General features: G+C 41.8%; 1 protein-coding gene across 1 annotated transcript in view; it reads right to left on the bottom strand.

Annotated features, from left to right (window-relative positions):
• ATF7IP (activating transcription factor 7 interacting protein) overlaps nt 1-8,865 on the bottom strand; it is a 120,359-nt gene extending 111,494 nt beyond the window's left edge. The window contains exon 1 of the mRNA XM_056846284.1: nt 8,768-8,865. The gene's annotated coding sequence lies outside the window, so the exon portion shown is untranslated. The remainder of the gene's footprint in view (nt 1-8,767) is intronic.
• Between the last annotated feature and the right edge of the window lie 17,367 nt (nt 8,866-26,232).

The following is a 26,232-nucleotide window of genomic DNA, read 5'->3' as shown; positions in this document are numbered from 1 at the left end:
TCTGGGCCCCTTGCCAATTTCAGTCTTTTGCCTGAGCTGCCATGCTTCATACTAGGGAGTGAGAATGCAGACAGCCCTTCCACTCACTCCAGATACAAAAATGCTGGCAGAGGAACACCAGTAATTTAAAAGGTTACAGTTATACTACTGCACTGTGTGTTTTATGGGGTGGTGCACAGGACATCTAGTAGTCTTTTGGCTGATTATAATTGTGAATGCAGATTTTCAAAAAATGTGGAAAGAGAACCGTTAGCATAAACATTTCCTTTCTTGCAATGCTGCCCCAGTCCCCCCCACCCGCCAATTGGGATTCAAAACTGCAAGTTCAGATGGCTGAAAACAGCGGGGGCAGGGGTTGTAGGTAGTAATCTAGAGATGCTGTTGGGATTAACAACGCTTTCCAATCTAAGAAACCTTCCCTGGAAAAGCTACCCAATCTCAGCAGAACAGCGCACAGCAGAACACAGTTTTCAAAGCAGCATCTAATTTCGTCTTTACTGTCATATCATGTTGGTCAAGCTATGCATACACATACACTTGAACAAACTCAAATATGCAGTAGCACCATGCAGTACAAATCTTCATGAATTACATTTCTTCAGCAGTGGGGTATCTGAATGTTTCCGTTTTTCATTTTAAGTCTCCCTGGTGTGCTAATATCCATTTTTAGGAAGAAAAGCTTTAGGTTTCTGGCACTGCAATCCTACGCAGAGTTGCACCCTTCTAAATCTACTCAAGTCAATGGGCGTAGAAAGGAATAACTGCTTAGGGCTGCACTATAAGTGCTGCAAGTTTTAAAATAGAAAAAAGTTCAACTAGGAGAATAAATGTGGGCAAAAATGGTTTTAGGTGGAGGAATAGTGAAGGTGAAAAACAAAATTACAGACAGCCCTCACATTGGATTCACAATGGTTTGGTCCTGAAAGGGTAGGGGTGGAGGGTGGTGGTAAGGGGAAGAGTTTAACACCAGGCTATCCCCATACTGCTTATGATATTTTTATGCAGATGCACACTGCCACTTGCACATTACAGAAACCCAAGATCACTGGCTTGTGGTGAGCATGTATTGCCGACATGCCCATACAAGGCAATTTCTAAAGCAGACTGCAGATAATCCATGAGGTTTAACATAAAGTTGGGGGAGGGAGAATCCCAGATCCTCCAATCAGCAAAGCTGCAAGCTTACCCAAAGGCTCCGCGGGTTTAAATTCATGTTCTCCACAGTATAGAACACAAGCATTAAAATGCTGCTCAAAAACACAATAAACATTTTTTCTGCTACTAGCAATGTGCTTTGTGACCTGAGCTACAATTTTTTAAAAAAATATTTGTAATTAAATAATATTTATAAATAAAACTAAATAGAATTACAGTCTGCCTCTCTTATAGAATCAAGGTGGATAAGACTGTTTAAATCTGATCAGTTTATTTCCCATCTAATACTGGATATCAAGACTTGTCCTCCTACACAACACTGAATAGAATTTGTTCTGATATTTAAAATTTCCCCAAAATCTATAATGTCAACATTTTAGTTTCATGTATATGACATTAGCTTACGGTTTCCAAATAACAGTGTCTGACAGTACCAGAAGAACAAGGCTGTTCCAACTTCGCTCAAAATAAGTTGAGAAAATGTAGATAAACTCTCTTAAGTGCTCTCTTCAAAACATGTTTAATAAAATATCTTTTACAGGAATGCAGCCTGTTAATTGTTTATCTGAATCAGATGAAAATAATTTAGGACCATCATGCGGTTTGTTCATAGCTTAATAATCTGAAAATAATTAAATGGCCATATAGGCAGAAATGTGGAATTTCAAAAAATACAAATTTAAATATGCTTACTTTCGTTCTTTTTTTTTTTTTTTAATGTGGCTATTTCTCACATATATAATTTCTTCAGTTTTCGGGAATGAAAAGATTTTATGCAGCAGACAAAATGGCTACCTCTGCCCCAAATGGAAGGTGTTTTTTTTTTTGTAAAGTACAAGATTCCGCAAAATGCTTGATGAAGGCATTTGAACTTACACAAGATGCTCTCTCTTAGGCTACTTTATAGGATAGTCGTATGTGTAAAATGCAACAATCCAATATATGACTGAGTGCCTTGGGAAGAAGGCAGGATATACATATGAGTTCAATATGAAAAAACAGTGGTAAAAGGTACTAAAAAGGTACTTGGAAGAATCCAAGTAAAACTGTGAAGATGACTGTACTATCGCTCTATGGCAAAATCAAACTATAGCTTGCTGATTCTGATATTATAGAAAACTAGAGTTTGCTGCATAAATAATTAGCTTCCAAGGTATGAGGGGAGGAAGGATATACAAGGCTAGCACCAAACTGTAGTTTGGTGTTAAAACTGAAAAGGGTCAATATAAATATAATACAAAGTGAGGATAGCTAATCTTGTCCAGCCTAAGTAGCAACCTTAGGCAAAGCCTTTGAAAATTAGCAGATAACTGAGAATCTGATGTGCAATCCACCTGGACAGATTCTATTGAAATCATTTTTACATAATTTGTTTCATGGTTGGTCAAGTCTTCCTTCCTATGGGGAAAAACAAGGTGATATTTCAAAGTTTATAGTTTAGATCAGAATTCCCCAACAGGGCACCTGTGGGTGCCATGGTGTCCACTGATACCTCCCTTAGTGCCCTAAGCTTTACAGAAAGTGGAAAGAGCTTGTTATTGGCTACCCGCATGCAAACGACTGGGGTTTTCCATAGCTGCAACAACAGCCAGCTACTGGAAGATCATGTGGACTAATAAACACCTGGGCTTTCCTTAGTGTGTGGTTTTATTCTCCCTGTAGCCTTTTTTTTGTCCCCAGAGGTGTAAGGAGGGAGGTATTCTATTTGACTTTGCCTCTTCAGATAGCCATTTTTGGTTTTATTTTGCCTCACGCAGCAGCCATTTTGTGGTTGTTCTCACCACTGTCTCTCAAAATTCCAGAGGTACCCACAGGCTCAAAAAGGTTTGGGAACCTGGGTTTATACGCTTAGTAAAAACAGTCCCAGCTGTATCCAGCAGTTTGGACAGAAGGAACAGTATGCGGATTGAGATTTTGGATAGAAGGACCAGTATGTGGATTGAGATTAGGTTTCTGAATTTTATCCAATATATCTAATGGTTCACTTGAATTATCAATTTTGTTAGAATACAAGTATAAGTGCCCAGTATTCTGAGCTTCCATTTAACCCACTCAGAACAACAAAAATTAAATGCTTTCTGATCCATAATTAATATGCACAGAACCCTGTTTATAGATCTTATACAAATCATGTTGTACAGGCAAGGCCATACCATCATTCAGAAACATATCTGAATTTTCACTTATGTTATTGGGCAGTACACTAATTATTAGTTTTTGATACTAAAAGCCCACTGGCCTACATTGCAGACCAATCCATAAAACAATGCCTGATAAGATGAACACACTTCATTGTGCACAGTAGCATTTAAACATTTTGCCTTTTACTTAATTGACACATTACATTTGTCCTCTGGAGCGTTTGGAGCTTCGGCTATACTTAAGAATTTAAATCAGGGCTATGACTACATAAAATTAACACTAATTTTCTCTTAAAGCAATATTTAAAAAAACTTTGCTTTACAGAAGCTTCAATAAGAGTACATCAAAATTCATAACAGAAGGTATTTGTATATCTGCACACAACACATTCTACCACTAAACACACCCTGCAAATTATTCAATGACCTTGCTGAGGTTCAACAGATATTTAGAGTATTTACTAAGGTAAAAATGAAACAAGTACTAAACTGAGCAGCTGTAGGTTATTGTGCTTAGAACCCTTGTTTCACGCAGGATGAAGTGAGACGTGTCAGATACAATGGAGAATCCTACCACAGAATATGCTGACTGTGGCTTTAATAAAGGACAGAGCTCCACACATGAAGATGGAAAGGAGGTCTGTGAGCAAAAGGACAAGAACATGCCCTTCATAGAAAACAGAGATCTGTTGTGAAGTCCCACATAAATAGTGACCAAAAACATCCACACTAAGCAGAAACATTTACTATTTCAGCATGTGGCATGAAAAACCAAACTGCCTAGTTGCCTGGGCTCCAAAGAATTTGATATTCCTGTTTAAGAACTTAAATACATACAGAATTGATTCCTGAACAGTTGATAAGCTCCTAAAAATCTGATAATATAAAATAGTTCCCAAATACTGTAATAAATATCCGTAATTCCTTGGAATAATTGCCTGAAACGTACTAAATTTCAACAGAACAATTTGACAGATTTTTAAAGATTTGGCTCCTACTTTTTGGACCTCAATCCTTACAGAGGAAACTGAGTTTTTGAAGAGGTTGGCAGAAGACAGAGCCACGATACAGGTATCTGTATCTGAAGAAGTGAGCTATGGCTCGCAAAAGCTCATACCCTGCCAGAAAATATTTTTGTTAGTTTTAATAATGTATGGATTTGTATTATTCCTATCTTTAATGTATTATATGTCATCATGGCTTTGAGATACGAGAGCTTTTAATTAATACATTTTATGTAACAATGCACTGACAGCTAGTTTGATATAGTGGATAGTGTGTTGGACTAGCACCTGGGAGACCTATGTTTGAATCCTCACTCTGTCATTGCAGCTTGCTGGGTGACCTTGGGCCAGTCCCATACTCTCAGCCTAAGCTACCTCACAGGGTTGTTGTAAGAATAAAATGGGAGAGAGAACAACATAAGCTGCTTTGTGTCCCCACTGGGGAGAAAGGAAAATTGTAAGGTTTTTTTCTTCAAAATTGAGATTGTTACACTGGAACAGAAACATAATTAAAAGTTTTCTAGTAATGTTTTTTAACAATTAAAGTTGTATCACAAAAGCTAAATGTAAGTGACTTTGATGGGATATCCAAGGAAAAACAGGGATCTACAAACTTCACTCCTGATAGTAATCATCTTTTCCAATAGCTCAGCTAATTGAAAGAGAAGAGTCTTCTCTAACTTTGCTGGGATTTAGAGAGTGAGAGAGGTATGAAAAAAAAGTAATGTCTTGCACTACTCAGAAGACCTATATCCAGTATCCAACATAAAGGGCGGAAAATCCTCTCCCACCAAGTTTTGTGTAAACTAGAATACTTTGGGAAAGGGTAGGAAGGTCGACCCACATTTAGTGAGGAGCAAGGCAAACCAAAGTTTGCAGACCCCTGAAGAGTGTAGTTTAACTGATAAACTGCAATTTAAAATCAACAGAAGTTAACACGCACTCCAGAAATATTAGTATTTTATTTCACAAATCCGGGAATCTAGAACAGACGTACAGTAATACTCAAGAACCAAAATAGACTGCAAAAAAGCAACAAGGTCAAAAAAAACCCAGTACTGTACAAATCCAAGTTTAAAAAAGAAACCTTCAGCAACTCAACTAAATTTTAAAATTTTTCCTTCATTGTGTTTGACAAATGGAAAAGAAAAGTGGTATGTATGATACTGCAGCCTCTAATGAAATCCAGCTGATGACTCTACGATTTAAATCAAGTGGACTTTGCAGCCCTTGTAAATAAACGACAATTTAAAATACAACAGCACAGAAAATAGAACGCAGATGTAACCAAGTGACTGAATGAGGTCACTCAAGGCCTATCAGTGTCTCTGAACCTAACCTCCCTCATAGAGTTGAAATGATTAAATGGGAAACCAACATGTATTGGCATGAGCTCATTAAAGAGAGGGATGAAAATATAACTTCATAAATAAAGCTGCTTACCTGAAACCATACAAATTAGTACTGTTTTCAACTTAATTTATTGCATTTTATATTACATTTTGCTATGTGTGAAATACATTGAGGCAATAGACTGTTATGTTGTACTTTTCTGTAAGTGATAGTATAAAACAACATTTTCAAACACTTTTATTAACCTCAAGTATTTAAATAATTGTTCCCCTGCCTTGCTACGCAGAACACTCAAGGCAGATTACAATATAAATATCCTATCAATATACAATATGCCAAAAAAACAAATCAGTGGGTTATAGATCAAATCAAGCATGAACTGACCCTAGAAGCTAAAATGACTAAACTGAGGCTATCGTATTTTGGTCACGTCATGAAACGACAAGAGTCACTGGAAAAGACAGTCATGCTAGGAAACGTTGAGGGAAGCAGGAAAAGAGGAAGACCCAACAAGAGATGTATTGACTCAATAAAAGAAGTCACAGCCTTCAATTTGCAAGATCTGAGCAAGGTTGTCAAAGATAGGTCATTTTTGAGGACTTTCATTCATAGGGTCGCCATGAGTCGGAAGCGACTTGACAGCACTTAACACACACACACATCGATATACAATCAACTAAAAATGCTAAATTCAAATACTAAAAGAAGTAGATATACATTAAGAAAATATCTACTAAAAGTAGTGCTAAATAAGCAAAAACAGGACAAAAATAATTAAAAATAACACAAATTCAAGATAAACTCTTCTTGTTGTATTCATGCAACCAACAGTTCAGTTGCTTTATTTAGATAAAAGTTACCTTTTTTCGGCAGTTAAAATTAGATTAGTAGTAGCCTTCATTTAAGAATCTACCCAAACATTGCTGTTGCAGTGCCCACATATCGAGGGATTCCCGTAGGGCACAGATATGTTCTTTCCTTTCTCTATGCATGCACAAATGGGCACCGCACCAAGCCATTATGTGGAATGGGAGGCCTCTGTGCACACTTCCTGTATCCTCCCACCGAGCCTTCCCCCCCATTCCTGAACTACACAGATAACTTTCCAGATAACTGTTTGGTGGTCACACATGCACTTCAATGGGTGACAGACTGAGGCTCTGCCTAAGACCTGTGTCAATCATTCTGTATGTGGGCAATACGTGAAGCAAGTTAATGTAAGTTCCTTACACACATGGGTGAAGCATGCACACACGCAGGGATCATGCCTGCAGCTTGAAGCTTTATATAAGTAACCGCTTTAAACATGCCACTTGACAACATTATCTACCTCATTACACTTGGGACAAGTTTATCTACTGTAAAATTCATGAACACACAAACTTTTGTCCAGAATACGGAGTAGTTAAGTCATTATATATATGACGTACGCATATATGATATTTTGCCACATCAGGTAAGACTCATCATATAAAAGAAAATGGAACTGAGAAAAAATATATCATTTAGCTTTAAAAACAGGAGAAATATCTTCAAAATATTCACAAAGTATAACTATATAATTACAACTAAAGATACAACCTTTTAGACACTAGCTCAGCAAGATATTTTCAGATTTAATCTATTTTGTTCCACTCTTTCCACTGACTCCAGTTCTGTGATGCCTCATACTAGGACAGCTCTAAAAGGGCCACCCTGAGAAACCAACAACAAAACTAACAATCAACATTTATATAGCCTTTAAAGCGTTTGAGGTAATCCTAAACAGATATTTTCTCCTGACATTTATTTACTGATAAAAATGCTGTTCTGCTGTAAACATGGTATCTAGACCTCCATTAAACACAGGGACACAAAAATTAAAGTACGCTCTTAACATGGTATCAAGGACTTCCCTTCAAGAAATAGCCCTTCAGGTATCAAATGCTTCAAGTTATCCCTCCCCCCACTATTGTGGCACAGCATTTCAGTCAACAATGTAACTATGGTATTTTCTTTTGGAAATCAAAACAGTCCAAACATATTCCAAATGACCACATGTACCCTGTTCCACTGTCACCTTAAATCAACACAACAGGTTTTCACAACTGCTGTGTAAACATGTTCAATACAAAGGACTATGCAAAGGCCACAAAAGAAGCTCCCTCTTGTGGACCTTATCTGTGCCAACGCTACAGGAAGAAGGCTTTGCCACTTGGCATTTCACAAGTGCCTATACATAGTAACCAGAACAACAAAAGGATGAGTGTGACATTTACTCAAAAATACCAAGGTATTGGGAGAAAGCTGAAATAACCCGATATAAGGAAGTGTTTCATTTTGTTTTTACTTTACATATTAAGTTTATAGCACTTTGGCCAAGGGTTTCAGAATAGTATGCAGTATTTTTCAAATGAGATTAACAATTACCATTAGCCACTGCCAAATCCCACACATGGAAAAAAGTGTTGACTTTATTTACATATTATATACACATACATAATGAAAAGATACTCGAAAATTTCTATAAAGACTAACCATCATAAGATTATCGACAACTCTCTTCCAGACTTATTCCAGCAGCATAACCATAAATCAAAACAGAGAACTACTAACCGATCGTTCCAAAAGCCACCTTATTTCTTCACCTCATGTGCTCTAGAACAAAATAAAAACGCTTGTTCCTTCGGCAGGTCAGCAACTCCTCGTGGTTAAAAGCGACGACGCCTCTCCGCTGCTCAGAAAATAAAAACGAGGACTCCAGGCGCGCTTATGCAGTGCGCATGCCCACACACATATTTCCTGTAGCTATAGAGGCGTCTTCCAGCTGGCCAGAGCGGCGCTCAAGATGGGAGGAGAAAAGGAGCGAGAACAAACTACCGCTTGGGCACAGCGCTGATCTGGCAGGAAAGGCTCCAGCTCAACTGAGACTCGGAAAAGGAAGGTTAGAGAGAGATTCGAAAATAACACAAAGAAATGCCTTTCGATGTAAAGTGCTGCCTGAGGTGATTCGCGCCAGTTATTTCATGGACAAGTAGCCGTTGGGAGCTACCATTTCCGAAACAAAATAAGAGCCGTATTGTGTCCCCGCGGCCACCCTCCCCTCTCCTCTCCCCTCCCCGGTCTACGTAGTACCTGAGCTCGTGAATCTCTCCGTCGCCAGTGCTTCACTGCGCTACCCGCGAGCGCTCCAGCCTGCCTCCTCTGCCGCCACCGCCGCTGATTCAAAAAAAACACACACCACACAACCCACAGCACGCGCTGGGCCGTTATGCAAATGAGCTCCGATCTCCTCCCACTCCTTTTTGGCCACACCTCCTTCGGAGAAACGAGGCGCTGGATGCGCGAGCGGTTGTTTTTCGCCGGCCAATCCGCACATCGGCCATTTCTACGGTTATGCAAATTAACTACAGTTATTTAGCATATTGTGTGTGACTCCTCCCCCTCATGGTGGGTTTAGGGAGATTACTGGTGGCAGTAATCGAGGGTTGATAATAGATTTAAGGTGGAACGGCAGTTGTCGCGTGGTTGTGCTTTAGGAGGATGGAAAGATAGTGGTGCGATCGGCAGGGAAAGGTAGTACAGTTGTTTGTGGAAGAGAGGAAAATAATTTAAAATAATCTTTGACAGAGCAGGCTTTACTTATTTGTTGATGTCTATTGTGAAAGCTCCATGTTGCTTTTTTTTTTTTTTTTTTGGTAGGGGCTGAGTCACTAGTCCTCAGGGTCAATTTTGTGGTGTTACCAGACCAAAATTTAAACATTAAAACAAGGGGTATTGGTGTTCTGTGAAGCGAATATTATAAAATCCTTGCTTTACTATTCACAGTGGGTAGCGGTGTTAGTCTGTTTGCAGTAGTCAAAAAGGGCAAGAGTCCAGTAGCACCTTAAAGACTAACAAAAATATTTTCTGGTAGGGTATGAGCTTTCGTGAGCCACAGCTCTTGCCCTTTTTGACTATTGCTTTACTATAATTGACATTTTTAGGCAATGTTTTTGAGAGCCTATTTTCCTTGTGGCTTGAGTATATAAATTAATAATTATAACTAATTAATAATTATATTTTGTGTTCTTACCACTATTAAAACTAAATATTACTAAGAGAAAATAAAGCATGGCAGTTTCTGAATCACTTGGGCACATGAACATTCAGCTGAGTCTAAGATGAATGGGGGGGGATAAATTATTACCCTTCTTAACTCTACGCCTATACTTTCACCTCCTAGGATACTAAATATTCAAGTGATTCAACTGCGCAATTTTTCCTGCTTGGGTTTCCTGTTTATTCCCCCTTTCTGCCTTAGCTGCTCTCAACATTCTAACGGTATTAAATATGTGCAGTCCTGTTCAGGCAGAGGTGTTTTTTTTGGGGGGGGGATGTCTTTTATTTACAAACTTGAGGTTTCTCTGTGTGCTGGTTGTCTGTTTGTTTCCAGGCACAATTCAGTGTGTGGATTCTTGCCTTTAAAGATCTAAATGTCATGGGGCCAGGGTTCCACATCGACTGCTTCCTCCCGTATTTTCCAGCTCACACACGAACATATGAAGCTGCCTTATACTGAATCAGACCCTTGGTCCATCAAAGTCACTGTTGTCTACTCAGACCGGCAGCTAGAGCTCTCCTGGATCTCAGGCAGAGGTCTTTCACATCACCTACTTGCCTAGTCCCTTTAACTGGAGATGCCGGGGATTGAACCTGGGGCCAGCCCCTCCCCTCCTCATCAGTTAAAATCTCTTTCTTCAACCAGACAGGGATTTTTCAACAGTGTCCCTTCTCTTAGGGAATGCCTTCCCCTTAAAGCTCACATGGCACCTACATTGCTTTCTTTTAGGAACTGGATTTTTTAACACTATTTTAGTCTGGAAACTGTTATTTTTGGCTGTCTGTGGTCCATTTTTATGGCCTATGTTTTGATGCTGTTTTGGTTTTCTAATGCTGGATTTATTTGTATTTTGTAAGCCACCTCGGGCAGGTTCTTGGACAGGCAGCACAAGTTTTTTTTTCTAAATACATAAATAGGGAATCCCTCAAGTAGGCAGGAACCTAAATTTTGTTTCTGGCCTGAGTCCTTTTGTTACCTTCATAACAGGCACTAGACGATGAAAGTTTTCTATTAGAAGGAGCAAAAAGAGATCTCATAAGGACGTGGGTGGTGGCAGGGGGATATTTTGAAATCCTTTCTAAAAACTTTCCCTCATCTGGATCCTATAAACTACCTGAGGATTCAGCGAGGTAATTTTTATTCAGTGCTATTGTATTCCACCCTTCCTCCAAGGAGACCAGAGTGGTGTACTCTCTTTATCCATCATAGCTTCAGAACAACTCTGTGAGGTAGCTGAGGTGGAGACTGAAGGACTGGTCCCAGATCACCTTAGTGAAGTTCTGTGGTGAGTGAAAACTTGAAACTGGACCTTCACAGACCTCGTTCAACAATCTAACCACAGCTGACTCAGCTGCTGTCGACATTCTGTATCTCCTGTGTTCCAGACAGTTCAAAATAGTTTTTTTTCTTTCAGTTAATTTTCATTGTCATATTTTACACAGGAGTTCCCCAAGTATAAGAGCCAGCATGGTGTAATGGTTAGGAGCAGTGGACTCTAATCTGGTGAACTGGGTTTGTTCCCCACTCCTACAGGTGAAGCCTGCTGGGTGACCTTGGGCTATTCACAGTTCTCCCTAAATTTTCTTAGCCCTACTTACCTCACAAGGTGTCTGTTGTGGGGAAGAGTACTGCAACGTAGTAAAGCAACGCTGGCATTAGAGCTACGAGCCAGCAAAGTGTGACTCCTCTCCAATGGAGAAGATGAGACTCGGCAAACACTTCCAGCCACCAGGGACGCAGCATGTGCTTTCTGGGCATCAGACTCATACAGTGAATGCCCAGTGTCTCCCCCGCCGAAGTTATGCGGTGAAGATCAGCGTCGAGGGGACGTGGCTTCAGTTCGACGTCGAGCACGATCTGTTGAACCCGATGGTGTCGACTTGGAGAGCACGGATTTCAATTTTTTAGCTGATTCCCCCCCCCCCGATGCATTGACCATCCGTTTCTTAGATTTTTTTAGTAGTGGGGACCAAGGAAGCTCTCCCGTCTACATTGGGTGGGGGCATGGCTGAAGATGAGACTGGTACAGAAACCATGGAAGAATTGTCTGTGGAAACTGAAGGAACAACCTGTTTAGGATTTCATACTTAATCATGCTTCTAAAGCCTGCCTGATTGTGAATATTGGGTTACCCTACTCTGCCCTACATTATTCTTGGTTTACAATGTACCTCATAAATAATTCTCTGGCTTTTGGTTTTTAGGGAGGTGAGGTAAGATGGTATAGCAGTGGCTAATGTGTTACTATTCAGAGAGACAAATGAAAGAGGAAAACTACTTGGTGTTCTGAACCTACAGGAGGAATTCTGCTTTCAAATTAATTTTCTAGGGAAGTAATTATAAGAGAAAATCAATCCACTCACTTGAATTCAATTCTGGTCTGTGCTGGCGTTCCTTCAAAATTATAATTTATTCATGTCCAGTAAAGATGTTGGATGTTTTCAGCATGCATGGTTCAGTCACATTGCATCACAGGTTTTATACTCCTTAGGTGCATAAATATATCTTTAACACTTGCAAAGTTTGTTCATGGGTAGTTTGGTAAGAAAGGGTCTAAATGTCACAAACTTGCTGCATGCCTTTCATTTTTCATCTAACACACCACTGTGAAATTCTGTAAAATAATTTCTCAGTTAATGTTCGATGAAAATCTAGTCCTAGCCAAAACCTTTTTTGCCTTTATACATCTGGCTTTCACGAATTCTGTTAACCTCTCATAACTAATCATAAAGCACATGCATCAAGAAACATGTGCTAAGAAACATTTGCCAGATTACAACTGTACAATCTTAAACAGAGTTACAACCTTCTGAGTCCACTGAAGTAAATAGGCTTAGAAGGGTTCTTAGGATGGCAGTGAATAAGTTCAAGCTATATAGACAAATAACATTTTCTACCTTATAAAACTCAAGGCAGTTTACAAGGTAAAAGAAATAATTATAAAAAACACGTACAATATCACAATTTAGAATCTCAGTTAGGACTGCCAATAATAATAAATTAGTCAAATGCAGTCTTAAATAAAACTGTCTTTGACTGCCTCCTGAAGATTGAAAGTGAAGGGACCAGGTCCCTGGGGAGGTTGTTCCATAATTGTGGGGCTGCCACCAAAAAGTCCCTTTATTGTGTGACCACCAGATGAGCTGTTTTCATTGGAGGAACAGTCAGGAGGGCTTCTCCCTGTAATCTCAATTCCCAGGCAAGAATGTATGGGAGAAGATGGTCTTTTAGACACTCCAGTCTCAAGCCATGTAGAACTTTATAGGACAAAACCAACACCTCGAATTGGGCTCCAGAGTGGATAGGTAGCCAGTCTAATTGCTGTAGTATCAGGGTCACATTCTCCTGGTAGCTCATCCCAACCAGCAGTCTAGCTGCAGCATTCTGAAGTAGCTTCAGCTTCTGAACACTTTTCAAGGGTAGCCTCAAGTAAATTGCATTGCAATAGTCCAGTCTAGATGTAACTAAGGCATGGATCACTGTGGCTAGATCTGACTGAACCAGGAACAGGAGCAACTGTTGCACCAGCTGAAGCTGAGCAGCAGCATTTTGAACTACAGCAGCCACCAGGTTTTCTAAGATGACTGCTGTGTCAGACAGCACTCCTAAGCTGCAAACCTGGCTTTTCAAGGGGAGTATACCCCTATCCAAGATAGGAGAGATCTCAAGTCCCAGGTCTCTTTTTCTACTAACCCAGGGAACCTCTGTCTTGTCAGGGTTAAGTTTCAGCTTGTTCATCCTCAGCCAGGCCGTTATTGACTCCAAACACCTGTTCAGAATATCAATATCATCCTCGGAATTAGATAGAAAAGATAGAGTTGAGTATCATCTGCATATTGGTGACACCACACCCCATACCTCCTGATGACCTCTCCCAACGTCTTCATGTAGATATGAAACAGCATGGGGGGATAAGATCAAATGCTGTGGAACCTCACAGGCGAACAGCCATGGGGCAGAGCAGGAATCTGCCCAACACTACTCTGAGACCCCCGCCCCCACATAGGACTCGAATCACCGTAACACAGTGCACTTTAGTCCTAGTGCTGAGTAGCAGCTCAGTATAATACTATGGTCGATAGTACTGAAGGCTGCTGAGAGTTCCAGCAGAACTAGCAGGGTCACATTCTCCCTGACTAGTTCAGCCAGGCTGAAATGGGTCCAGAAAAACAGTCTTTTTCCAAGACCACCTGGAGCTGAGAAGCAACCACCCATTCCAGCACTTTGCCCAAGAATGAAAGATGGGAGACTAGCCAAAGTTCTGCAACATAGTAGGGCTCAGGGAGGGTTTTTTTCCTTTTCAGAACACATCTAATCACTGCCTCCTTGAACATGGGCAACATAACTCCTGCTCTCAAGGAAGCATTTACCACTCTCCTAACCCACTGGGCCAGTTCCCCTCTGATGGCTTTTATCAGCCAGGAAGAGAAAGAGTAAAAAATATAGGTGGTAGGTCTCACCTGTCCAAGGATCTTGTCTACATCCTTGGGGTCCACAAGCAGAAAAATATGCATCTAAATTGATTGAACAAGCCGATTCCAAAGATACATCATCTGAACATGCATCCACGCCAGCATCTAACCCAGATGCTGCACAATTTCATCTGCAAACTAAGTAGCAAATTGATCACAGTGGGCCATTGTATGGTCAGATTCCAATTCCCTGGGGCTATGATGTAAAAGTCCCCAAACTACACGAAACAGCTCAGCTGGACAGTTACATTCAGACGCAATCATGATGGACAAATATTACCTTTTTGCTGTCATCACCACCACACAATAGGCTCTAATATGGGCTGTATGTTATGATTGATCAGTCTCACTGTAAAACCACTGATGATAAATAAGGGACCTCTGCATGCTAGTCATAGCATTTGTCTAATAAATTGCACCAAACATTCAATTAATAACTAATTGCACAAGTCAAACCTTTATTTAAATCATAGATATTCTCACAAAAATAATAGATGAGAATAACCTGTGCATAACATTTTCCACCAACATTACCACTTTCTTCCAGCCTTTTTGGTAAGACTGAAAAGCTTTCTTTAATTGACTGAAAATTGAGAAAAGGATGTACCCCTAGCTCACAGAGATATCTGTACTCTGATTACAGGTGTATCTTGGGAGAAAAGGAAACTGCTTTTTCTAAAGCTACTTCCCATTTTCCCACTTTGCTACAGAGCTGAATGTGGGAATCTGCTGTGCTATCTTCTAAATCAAAGATAGAGGAAGTGGGGGAAGGGAACACAAATGTAATAAGGAGCAGTTTTCCAAATGTACTGATTAAACTATATTTTCCCCCAATTCATTTTTAGTGATGAATTTTGAAAGGATTTTTTTGTTTTGTATCAGTTTTATTTGTGAATATTGTGTGCTTGCATGGCTATTCCTCTAGTCATTTGCTAGTTTTGCTTGTGTTCTTTTGCTATCTTATGGGTGTTTTAGTGGCAATGCATAGGTGTTTGGGGTATGAGTCTCCCCCTCTGTGTGTGTATTTGCATAACAAAACATACTACACATGAACTTTTCCATACACACACACACAGTAAAATTTCTCACATCAGTGATGTCCTGTCCAGAAACACTGTCCATAAGTGCTTAAGACACAGTTCCCATGCAGAATCACTGGAGAGTTAGAGTGTTCAGCAATCTGCTGTTGCTATGGACCTATTTCTCAGAGATCAGTGGTAATGATCTTTTGCATTCATTATCTGCTTTTTGCCTCTGTTCTGATGGATTCCTGTAATGGAAATATCACAATTTATTAATTTTTTATGTGTGTGCTTTGAAAATTATGCACATGGAAACATGTCAATAGATCTTTCTCCTGAGAGGCTCTGGCCCCATGTGGTGGAGACAAAATTGTTCTAGTGTGAGACACTTTGCCTGTGTGTGTGTGTGTTTGCCATCAAGTCACAGCTGAATTATGGCAACCCCATAGGGTTTTCAAGGCAAGAGACATTCAGAGGTGGTTTGCCATTGCCTGTCTCCACGTCATGCCCCTGGTATTCCTTGGAGGTCTTCCATCCAAATACTTGCTAGAGTCAATGCTGAGAGTGTGTGACTGGCCCAAGGTCATCCAGCAAGTTTCCATGGCAGAGTGGGGATTCGAACCTGGGTTTCCCAGCTCCTAGTCTGAAGGTGGAGTGAAAATTGGAGGGAGGAACATTAACAATTTGAGATATGCAAATGATACTACATTACTGGCAGAAAATAGCAAAGACTTGAAACGACTACTGCTGAAACTTAAAAGGGAAAGTGCAAAAGCAGGACTACAGCTGAATATCAAGAAGACAAAAGTAATGACTACAGGAGAACTACACAATTTTGAGGTTGACAATGAGGAAATTGAAATTGTTGAAGACTATTCTTTAGCTCCATCATCAACCAAAAGGGAGAGTGCAGCCAAGAAATCAGAAGGAGATTGAGACTGGGAAGGGCAGCCATGAAGGAGCTAGAAAAGATTCTGAAGTGTAAGGATTAAGACCAAGATTAAGTTAATTCATGCTATCGTATTTCCTATCACTACGTATGAGTGTGAAAGCTGAACATTGAAGAAAGCGGATAGGAAGAAAGTAGATTCCTTTGAAATGTGGTGTTGGAGGAGAGTGTTATGGATACCGTGGACTGCCAAAAAAAATATCAGTGGGTTATAGATCAAATCAAGCCTGAACTGACCCTAGAAGCTAAAATGGCTAAACTGAAGCTATCGTATTTTGGTCACATTATGAGAAGACGAGTCGCTAGAAAAGACAGTCATGCTAGGAAAAGCTGAGGGCAGCAGGAAAAGAGGAAGACCCAACAAGAGATGGATTGACTCAATAAAGGAAGCCACAGCCCTCAGTTTGCAAGATCTGAGCAAGGCTGTCAAAGACAGGACATTTTGGAGGACACTGATTCATAGGGTCGCCATGAGTCGGGAAGCGACTTGATGGCACTTAACACAGACAGTCTTAACACCTTAAATACTACACCATGCTGGCTCTCTTTGTTCATACCTAAACGTATTGGGTAATAGCAGGTTATAAATTGGGGTGAGAAGATGACATCATTCCAAAGGCAGAGCTGGTATAAAGTCTGAAGTTCCCATATTTCATTTAAAAGCTTGTGGATGATAAAGTGTCAGTTGGATCCTACAAAACCTAAACCCAATGCACTCATGCATACTGCTCTTTCCCACCTCTTCCTTCTTTTAGCAATCCCCTAAAACCTTTGAAAATCTGATGCTGGCGCTCCCAGGAGTCTCATGAAAAATAGATCAAAGAAATTGCTTCCACTTCCTCTGCTACCAGGGAAGTCTTGTACACCAGCAGAGGCTCCATAGAATGCAGAGTAAAGCAAGACAATTTTTCAAAATTCCCCCTTCTCACAACATCCCCCCTTGCCCTACAGCATTGTGGGCATAGGAGTCAACACAAAATGTTTCTGTGGTTACATGCGTTTTTAATACTCTGGCATTTGTAAATGGGATGTATTTTGATTTATGTTCATTCACAAAATGTTGTCACTATGTTGCCAACTCTGGCGTGGGAGATTCCTGGGGATTTAGAGGGAGAGCATGGGGAGGGGGGGAACTCAGCAGAAATGTGATTCCATAAAGACTGCCCTCTGAATGTGCCATTTGTTCAAGGTGAACTGATCTATGCAATCTGGAGATCAGTTGTAATTCCTGGAGAACTCGAGGCCTCACCAGGAGCCTGGCAATGCTAAGAGTATTGGTCTTTGATTTGGAGGCCTACATTAAATCCTGAGTCTGCCATGAACTCACAAAATGTTCTTGGACCATTTATTAATCTGCAAAACTGGTATAAAAATCATACTTCATAGAGTTGATTTCAAGATGAATTAACAGAAATTGTAAAAAACTTGGCATATTTTATGACAGCAGCTAATTAGAATAATTGTCTATGATTGGAGAGCAGCCAAAATTATACTATCGTTAGGAAGCACCAGAAATGAGAAAGTATTCCTGTTTGATAGTGGCAGAAGCTAAACTTTAGAAATACTCCATTTCAAAATATTCAAGAAAGCTGAAAATGGAATTAATTCATGGTAGGTTTTGGCTGTTCCTTACCACAGATGGTTGCATTGATAGGAGTTCTATGGTAGCAAACAGCTGAAAGAAAGGAAATGTGGAGATGTTGCCATGGAAGCTAGCCACATGGAGAAGTGAGAGATGTTGCCTAGCAACTGTGAGGGCTTCAAGGCATGAGCATTCCACAGAGAGCTAGGAAACCAACAACTGGAATGATTTGGGGGAGGGGAGAAAAATAGACAAAGTTGAAGGACATAGAAATAGTAGCCTGGTATGGAGGCAAGGAAAAACAGAAGCAATGGTGAAGAAAAAAATAATGAAGGAGAAATTAAGCTCCCGTGGAACAGAAAAGCAGCACAAGGAATAGTCTTACACTAAAAGTGGTGGCAACATTTTATGAAAGATAATTTTGATAATGGCCTGCTTTAAGTGATTACTGTTAGGGTAAACTGGATATCCTGCCATCGAGTGAGAATACAACTAATACTTTCCCAAGAAGTAATCAGGCGACAAGGGACATTACAACACAATAAGCAATGTAGTAGCACCCATCTACACAAATAATGAGAAGTGTCCCAGATTCACCATAAGCTGCTGCTTACAACCTTTTCATATTATCAAGCCCAAAACATGTTTTACTTTTATAAGATTCTACTACATGCCTAAAGATAGTACAACGTCATGCCTAAAGACAGTACAACCCAAACAGTTGTGTTTACTGGCAATGTTTTAGGGGTGCAAATTAAGAAGCATACTCAGGGTTGCATCCCAGAATTGCTTGCACTGCTGCCAAGGATAGTGAGATACAACTCTGTGATCATCCATGATGATTGTAAGTAATGTGAGGGTTGGGCTCCACCATCCTGTGTTATATTGCATGTTATGCTGGCCTGCTCCAATGAGGCCATGCACCCCTTGACATAATATCTCGAGAGGGCTCTGGCAAGCCCCAATAAAAGCCTTGATAATGGCAGCAAATTGTTGTTTTAAAGAGAATTGTGAAATGGTTGTCCACATGACCATAACAAGTAATAAGGAATATCCTAGTAAAGTTAATACATATTTTATGAGGTGCTAATTTTAGTGCTAAAAAACAAAGAGGTGGAAAATAAATTGGTGGAGGGTCCAAAGTTCAGTCAGGACTACATAAGCTACTAGTGTTATTTGTCCATACAAATCAAAAATTGTCTGGGGTAAAGGTATCAACATCTACACTGGGGCATTTGTTTGCCTGCACATTTTAATTCATTCATATATGGTTGTTCAGTTTCCAGGTCTCTGGGCTTTATTTTAAGAACAAGCTTGCTTAAGAATAACAGAGTTGCACTTACCTGTAACCGTTGTTCATTGAAGTATTTAGTGCAGACACACATATGGGACTGCGCAGGCCAACCTTCGGTGGAAGAGTTTGTAGCCTCCTGGATACAGAGGGGGGTGTCCCTCCCCTCAGGAAAGTCACAGCAGTTTATTCCCACCTAAACCACCACGTGACCCAAGGGGGGGCACCCCCTCACACCTCAGTTCTTGAATAGACAGAAGAGAGACAATAGTGAGCCACAGTGGGGAAGGAGGGAGGGATTTGTGTCTGCACTGAAGACTTCAATGAACAACAGTTACAGGTAAGTGCAACTCTGTTTTCATTGTCAGCCTTCTGTGCAGCCCCACATATGGGATGTTAGCGAGGTACTCACAGTTTCGAAGGTGGGAAGGCAAAGTATTGGAAGAGTGACTGGAGCACTGCTTTTCTGACATCAGCCTCCCTTCTCACTTGCAAATCCAATGCGTAATGTCGCACGGTGTCCCCATCTGACCATGTCCCCACTTTGCAGATATCAAGAAGAGGGATCCTTGTGTAGAACACCGCAGATGCACCTTGAGCACGTGTAGAATGGGCTTTGACATTCAACGGACATCTCTCACCAGCAGCTCTGTATGCTGATCGAATAGCAGCCACAACCCACCTAGAAACGGTTTGGAAAGAAGCAGACCTCCCCTTCTTCTGCCCCACATAACAAATGAACAAAGATTTATCAATTCTAAATTGTTTGGTCCTATTAAAATAATAAAGAATGGCACATATTACATCCAGAGTGTTTAAGGTTTTTTCCGCTTCAGATGAAGGGTTTTGGAAGAAAACCAGCAAAGTAATAGATTGTGCCAAATGAAACTTAGAGACCACCTTACGTAGGAACTCTAAACTGGGATGGAGAATAACTCTTTCTGGAAAGATTTTTAAAAAGGGGGTCAGACCATAGGGCAGCTAGCTCTTCTAGCTCTTCACTCACTCTTCTAGCTGAGGTGATTGCCACTAGAAACACAACCTTCCTGGAAAGAAGGGCTAAGGGGCAATCCCTCAGGGGCTCAAAGGGCAGACGGTGAGATTAAGAAGAACCAGTTGAAGTGACCATTGAGTGCCAGGACTGGTACTGGGGGAAATACATTGAGTAACCCCTTCATGAATCTCTTAGTGCATGGGAGCAAACTGATGACCAATCAATGGGGTCATGATAAGCAGAAATTGCTGCTAAAAACACTTTGATAGAAGACACAGCCAGTCCCTTGTGGGCTAAGGAGAGTAGAAATTCCAAAACCATAGGTAAGGAACAGGTAAAGGGTGAAACATCCCTTGATGAAATTCATTGTTCAAACTGTAACCACTTCCTAGAATAAGACTTCCTGGTGGAAGGCTTCCTGGCCTATAAAAGAATATCCTGACACCCCTGCTGAGGCTCATCTCTGCCCTTCGATGAGCCATGCTGTCAGTTGGAGTCTGGGTACATCGTGATGCAACCATTCATCCCACACTAGCAGATCTGGTACTTGTGGGAGCGGGATGTAATTGGGGCCCAATAATCTGACCAACTCTGGGAACCATATCTGTCTGGGCCAATAAAAAGCTATCAGGATACAGTGTGCATTGTCTGCCACCAACTTCCCTAACACCCTGCCAGGGAACAAAAACATGGGGCCTTTTTGGACACTCTTGTAGCAAGTAAGTCCACATCTGGGAACCTCCATCTTCTGAAGATGGGCTGGAGGTATTTGACCTGTATGGACCACTCGTGATTGGTTATGTAATCCCTGCTCAAGCTGTCGGCCCAAGTGTTCATCACTCCTGCAATACATCTTGCTCTGATGGAGACATTGTTTTGCAAGGCCACTTCCCATACTTTTATGGCCTCTGCACACAGGGACCTGGATCCTGTGCCTTCCTGCTTGTTGACATAAAAGACCGCGCTCATGTTGTCCAATTGAAGGAGCAGTTGGGATCCGTGAACTACATCTGCAAGAGAGGTAAGGGCTAGTCGCACAGTAATCAACTCTGGCATGTTAATGTATAGGGTAGTCTGATCCTGGGTCCATAAACCTTGGACAGAATGGTCCCCACAATAGGTGCCCCATCCTCTCAGGGAAGCATCCGTGGTAAGAACTAAGTCATGGGACGAATAACCAAAGGGGATGCCCAGAAACAAATTTCTATCATCCAACCACCAATCCAGGGACTAGAAAACAACCCTAGGGACTGAGAAATGATGAAAAGGTGAATGAACCATAGGTTTGAAGCAACGTAAGAACCATAACTGCAAGGTCCACATATGCAGTCTAGAGTTAGGGACCACTGCAGTAGTAGAGGCCATAAGGCCTCACAATTTTAGGATAGTCCTAACAGACTGCCATCTCCTTCTCTTAAACGTCAGTTTGACCCCTTTAATGGCTGCTGTTCTCTCACTAGGAAGTAGGCCTTACCCTGGTGAGACCTGTTGGACGGGAATGTCCAATATAGCTCCCGCAAACGAGACCTGTTGGACGGGAATGAGGTGTGACTTATCCCAATTGATTACCATTCCCAATCGTATACAAGTTGACACAACTAATTCAATGTGTCTTTCTAACAAACTTGCTGAACTGGCCACAATGAGCCAGTCATTCAAGTAGGGGAATATGGTGCAACCTAGGGTCCTAAGGTGGACTGCCATGGTCTTAGTGAAGACCCTAGGGGCTGTAGCCAGACCAAAGGGGTAAGGATGCATATTGGTAGATGTTGGAACCTTGCCTAAATCTCAGGAACTTCCTATGACTCTGATGAATAGAAATATGAAAATAGGCGTCCTTTAAATCCATCACCATGAACCAGGCCAGTAACTCTTCCCCAGGAAGAGACACCATCCTGAATCTTGCAACCAACAAATAAACTTGTGAAGGTCTAAAATAGGCCTAAAGCCTCCATCCTTTTATCAATGAGGAAGAACCTCGAATAGAAACCCCAATCCTGTGAATCAGGGGGTAACAACTGGACTGCACCCTTTTTCAACAGTTCTTCTAACTGAACTGAAACTTCCTCTATCAGATTACTGATGGCAGAGAAAGGGCAAAACAATGGGGGTAAACGTTTAAACTCAAGAAAATAACCAGAAGTAACACTTTGTAGCACCCAGCCATCTTGACATCCCCCCCGCCCCCTTGCGGCCGGAAATGACTAAGTCTGTCTATGAAAAAGTGGTCTTCTTCCTGACCTGTTGGTGCTGCTCCTTATGAGGAGGAGGGGCCGAGACAGGCCGATTCTTCTTCTTCTTCTTCTTCTTATTATTATTATTATTACTATTAGAAGAAGAGTTGGTTTTTATATGCCGATTTTCTCTACCACTTAAGGGAAGCTGAGAGAATGTGACTTGCTCAAGGTCACCCAGCTGGCTTCATGTGTAGGAGTGGGGAAACAAATCCAGTTCACCAGATTAGCCTCCGCCGCTCATGTGGAGGAGTGGGGAATCAAACCCGGTTCTCCAGATCAGACTCCACTGCTCCTCGCCACCGCTCCTACTGCCCCCTTGAGGCTGGAACTGCTGATATGGGTGAGGATACTGCTGCTGTTGTTGCTGCAGAGGATATTTCTGTAGCCTGTAATACGAAGGGAAGTATCCCTGTCTCCTCTAGGATGGAAAACAGTCCCTGCTTGCACTGGTAGAAGGGAGAATGCCGTAGGACCTCACAGTTTGGCGATCCACTTCTCCTTGAGAAAATGTGGTGGAAAAGAGTGTCTCACCCTGAAAGGGAAGTTCTTCAACTTTTGCCCTGGTCTCTACAGGCAAGGCAGTATTGCAGAGCCAGGAGTGTCTTAGCGTGATAGCAGATGCCAAGGTTCTGATGGCAGCATCCGCAGCATGCTTTCCTGCAGCTATTTCCTGTAAGGAAACCTTTATGGCCTCTGATTGCACTTGTCAGATTGCGTTTCTTGGCTGCTCAGGTATGTCATCCAAGTGTAAGGAGATCTTCTCTCACATAATAACTGGTATCCCCTAAGTATGGTCTGGTAGTTTGCCACATAAAAATTAAGAGCTGCAGAAGAATAGACCTTTCTGCCAATGGCATCCAGACACTTGCTCTCTTTATCCGAAGGGGATGCACAATGTCCTGATCTTTTTTTTTTTACTGCATCTCTTCAGTTATAATGGAAGATGGGAGGGGGATGAGTGGTCAGGAATGCACATGAGTCCGGCTTGACCCGATAAAGATTTTCTACCCTGCAGGTGGTGGCTGGGGTAAAGGCCGGCTTGCTGAAGATAGGTGCCTAGATATCCTGAAGGCCCTCTTAAACCAGAAAAAGGACCATCTCTGGAATTTCCGCATGGAGCCTAGTAAGAATTCTGTCCTTGGGTTTGTTGTCCACTGTAGAAACATCCAATTCCAGAGCAGTGGCAATCCTCAGCATCTGGTCAGTACGGATGCGAGTATCTTCAGTAGGCGAGGAGGGCTCCTGGTTGCCTACTTTGCCACCTGGAATCTGATGTCACCTCTGATCTGTAAACTGAGGCAGTGATGTCCTCTGGTGGCAGCTCAGGATATCTGAAAGAGGCTAATTGTTGGAAGGTAGGGTGCTGGGACCTGGACCTGGACCTGGAAGCTCAGCATAGCCGACGTTGTCTGCAAGGGATTCCAGACAGGCCCAAACCCCTCTGTTGGCAGAACTCTATCCAACTGGGGATATCAGATGGGGCAATCATCATCTCTTGATGGGGCTGATGACATTGCCACTGTGGAGGGGGTGGTGGAGAGCCTGGTCCCACTTCGTACACCTCTGGAGAGGAGTCCTGTACCTCTGGGTCTGAGTCAGAATGTGCTGGAGACCTCAAAGATGGCGTCTTATGAGGAGGGGAATCAAGCACCACATTAACCTTGGTAGACTTAGACAAGTCCTTTCTCTTCTTGGAGGACATATCCTTGTTCTTATCTTTATGCTTTTTGTTTCAGCTTCTTAATTGAGGGCTCAGTATGCAAGGAAGAGCTTTTCCTCTTTTTGGTGGATTTAGATGGATCCGAGGGACCCAGAACTGAAGCAAAAGGAACCGAAGCCACAGGAACCAAAGTCACCAGAACTGAGCTGGATGGAACCGAGGAGACGGTAGGGCCCGAAGGAGTCGATGCAGTTGGAATTGACGATGTCCTCGAAACCAAAACAGACAGAACCAAGGACCCCGCAGATGGTTGGTGAGGTTCGCTTAGAAGTGGAGTGGGAGACCGATGCGGAGTCGCCATGGGAGCACTACGTCGACTAAGGGTTTGTGCAAGTATGGATTTAATGGACGCCGTCTCCAGTTAGTGAGTAGGGGAGTGTGAAGGAGTGGACCTTAGCAAGGCCAGCTGTTGTTGAGACCCAGTTTTGACCGTCGTAGCCTTTAACACTCTCTCCCAAAGGGCAGCTTTTAGGAGAAGTTCCCTATCTCCTCGTACCTTCGTGGTGAATTTCATACAAATCATGCAAGCTTGCACATTACGTTCCTCACCAAAGCACAGTAAGCAGGTCTTATGCTCATCAGTGGAAGCATTTTTGTGCTACATTTCAGGCATTTTTTAAATAAAGGGTCGCCGATGAACCACGGCTGAACCACCAGTAAAAATTCGTACACAGGGAGTACCTAGGTCAGCAAAAGCTACCTCAGGCAGCAGTCTCGATGTTGAAAGTTCTTTCTCAAATAAAAACTCACGAGGAACACAATGCACTTCCATGCTCTAAGGCAGCAGAAAAAGAACTCAGGGGTGAGGGGGTGCCCCCCCTCGGGTCACATGGTGGTTTAGGCGGGAAGAAACCACCATGACTTTCCTGAGGGGAGGGGCACCCCCACTGTATCCAGGAGGCTACAAAATCTTCCACCGAAGGTTGGCCTGCACCTGCGCAGTCCCATATTTGGAGCTGCACAGAAGACTGACAATGAACAAGATTTGGGTGGAATTAATTTCTCTTTTTATTTCTCAGAGAAGCTTCAACTTAACTCCATTTTAAAGATTTTTTTTCTTTCAAGGTTTGTACTGTTTCGTTCTAAATTCATCTACTATACCCTAGTTTTCAGACATACTGTAAAGACAAAAAGGAGCTCCGTGAGTAAACAAAAATGTTACCCTTCCCCTGCTTGATATCATGTAATTTTATAGTAATATATATTGAAGAATGAATGGAAATTTGCAACCAGATTATGCTACTCACCAGAATTCACTAATGGCAAAATATCACTGGGCTATCACAGCATTCCTAGCTTTCTGGATTTACTCTAAATCTTGCAGAAACTATGATGTCCAGACTCACACAATAAACCACTTTTGTTCCCTGCTGTGACTCATCAACCAAAAATGCAGCGATTTTTCTGTTTTTGCTAGTGAGAAAAAAGAGACTCTGCACACTACAAGCTGTAGCCTGCCTAAGAGTGATTGTTCCTTTCATGAAAAAAACTAGTGATAACTAGTGATTTATGTTTGTGAAGAAGAAAATATCACACAAGGCTTAGGAACGGAAGTCCTATGTTGTTCATTGTGAGAAACAAGGGAATACAATCCCATCCCAGTCAGTATTGCCACTTTCACACTAAAAATTAACTAGTTTTTCACTGTAACTTCCAGTGCACCAGTACATAAGCTTTCCCACCCATATGCCAAGGTCAAGAGCAATGCCACTTAATCCAGTGAAAATGATCTGCACATGCAATGCAAGAAGGGGGCAATTCTCAGCTCCCGTGGCATCCCTCCAATTCCCACCTCAGGTTGCTCCTGGGGACCCTATATTCCCCCGGAGCCACATTTCAGGGGGTGTTCTGGACTACTTTGGAAGGGGGAAGGGGCAACATTGTGCTTCCATGCATGGAATGTAGACAGGATCCAACCTAATACCTATAAAGAATCACAGCCAGTTATGGTTGTAAATTTTTAGCAAACCTCAGATGTTTTTGATACTATTTTTCTGTGTAATAAGAAATAGTGCAAAAGATGTGAGTTGCTGAATTTCCAGCATGCCCTTGACTTCCTCAGCATTGTTCACAAGGGTGACTGGTAACTTTTTTTTAGGGGGTAGGGCTGCAGTTTTTAAACCCCACCACCCTCATAATTAGACCTGTTATCAGTGCTGTGGCTCAGTCCTGGTAATGTGAAGCTACCGCATGCTGAGTACCCTTTATTACATGCTCTGTGATTACTCTGGT

Source organism: Euleptes europaea, chromosome 3 (assembly GCF_029931775.1).
Source record: "Euleptes europaea isolate rEulEur1 chromosome 3, rEulEur1.hap1, whole genome shotgun sequence".
Lineage (NCBI taxonomy): Eukaryota > Metazoa > Chordata > Lepidosauria > Squamata > Sphaerodactylidae > Euleptes > Euleptes europaea.
The sequence above is the reverse complement of the archived record's forward strand: the minus strand, read 5'-3'. Positions and strand labels throughout refer to the sequence as shown.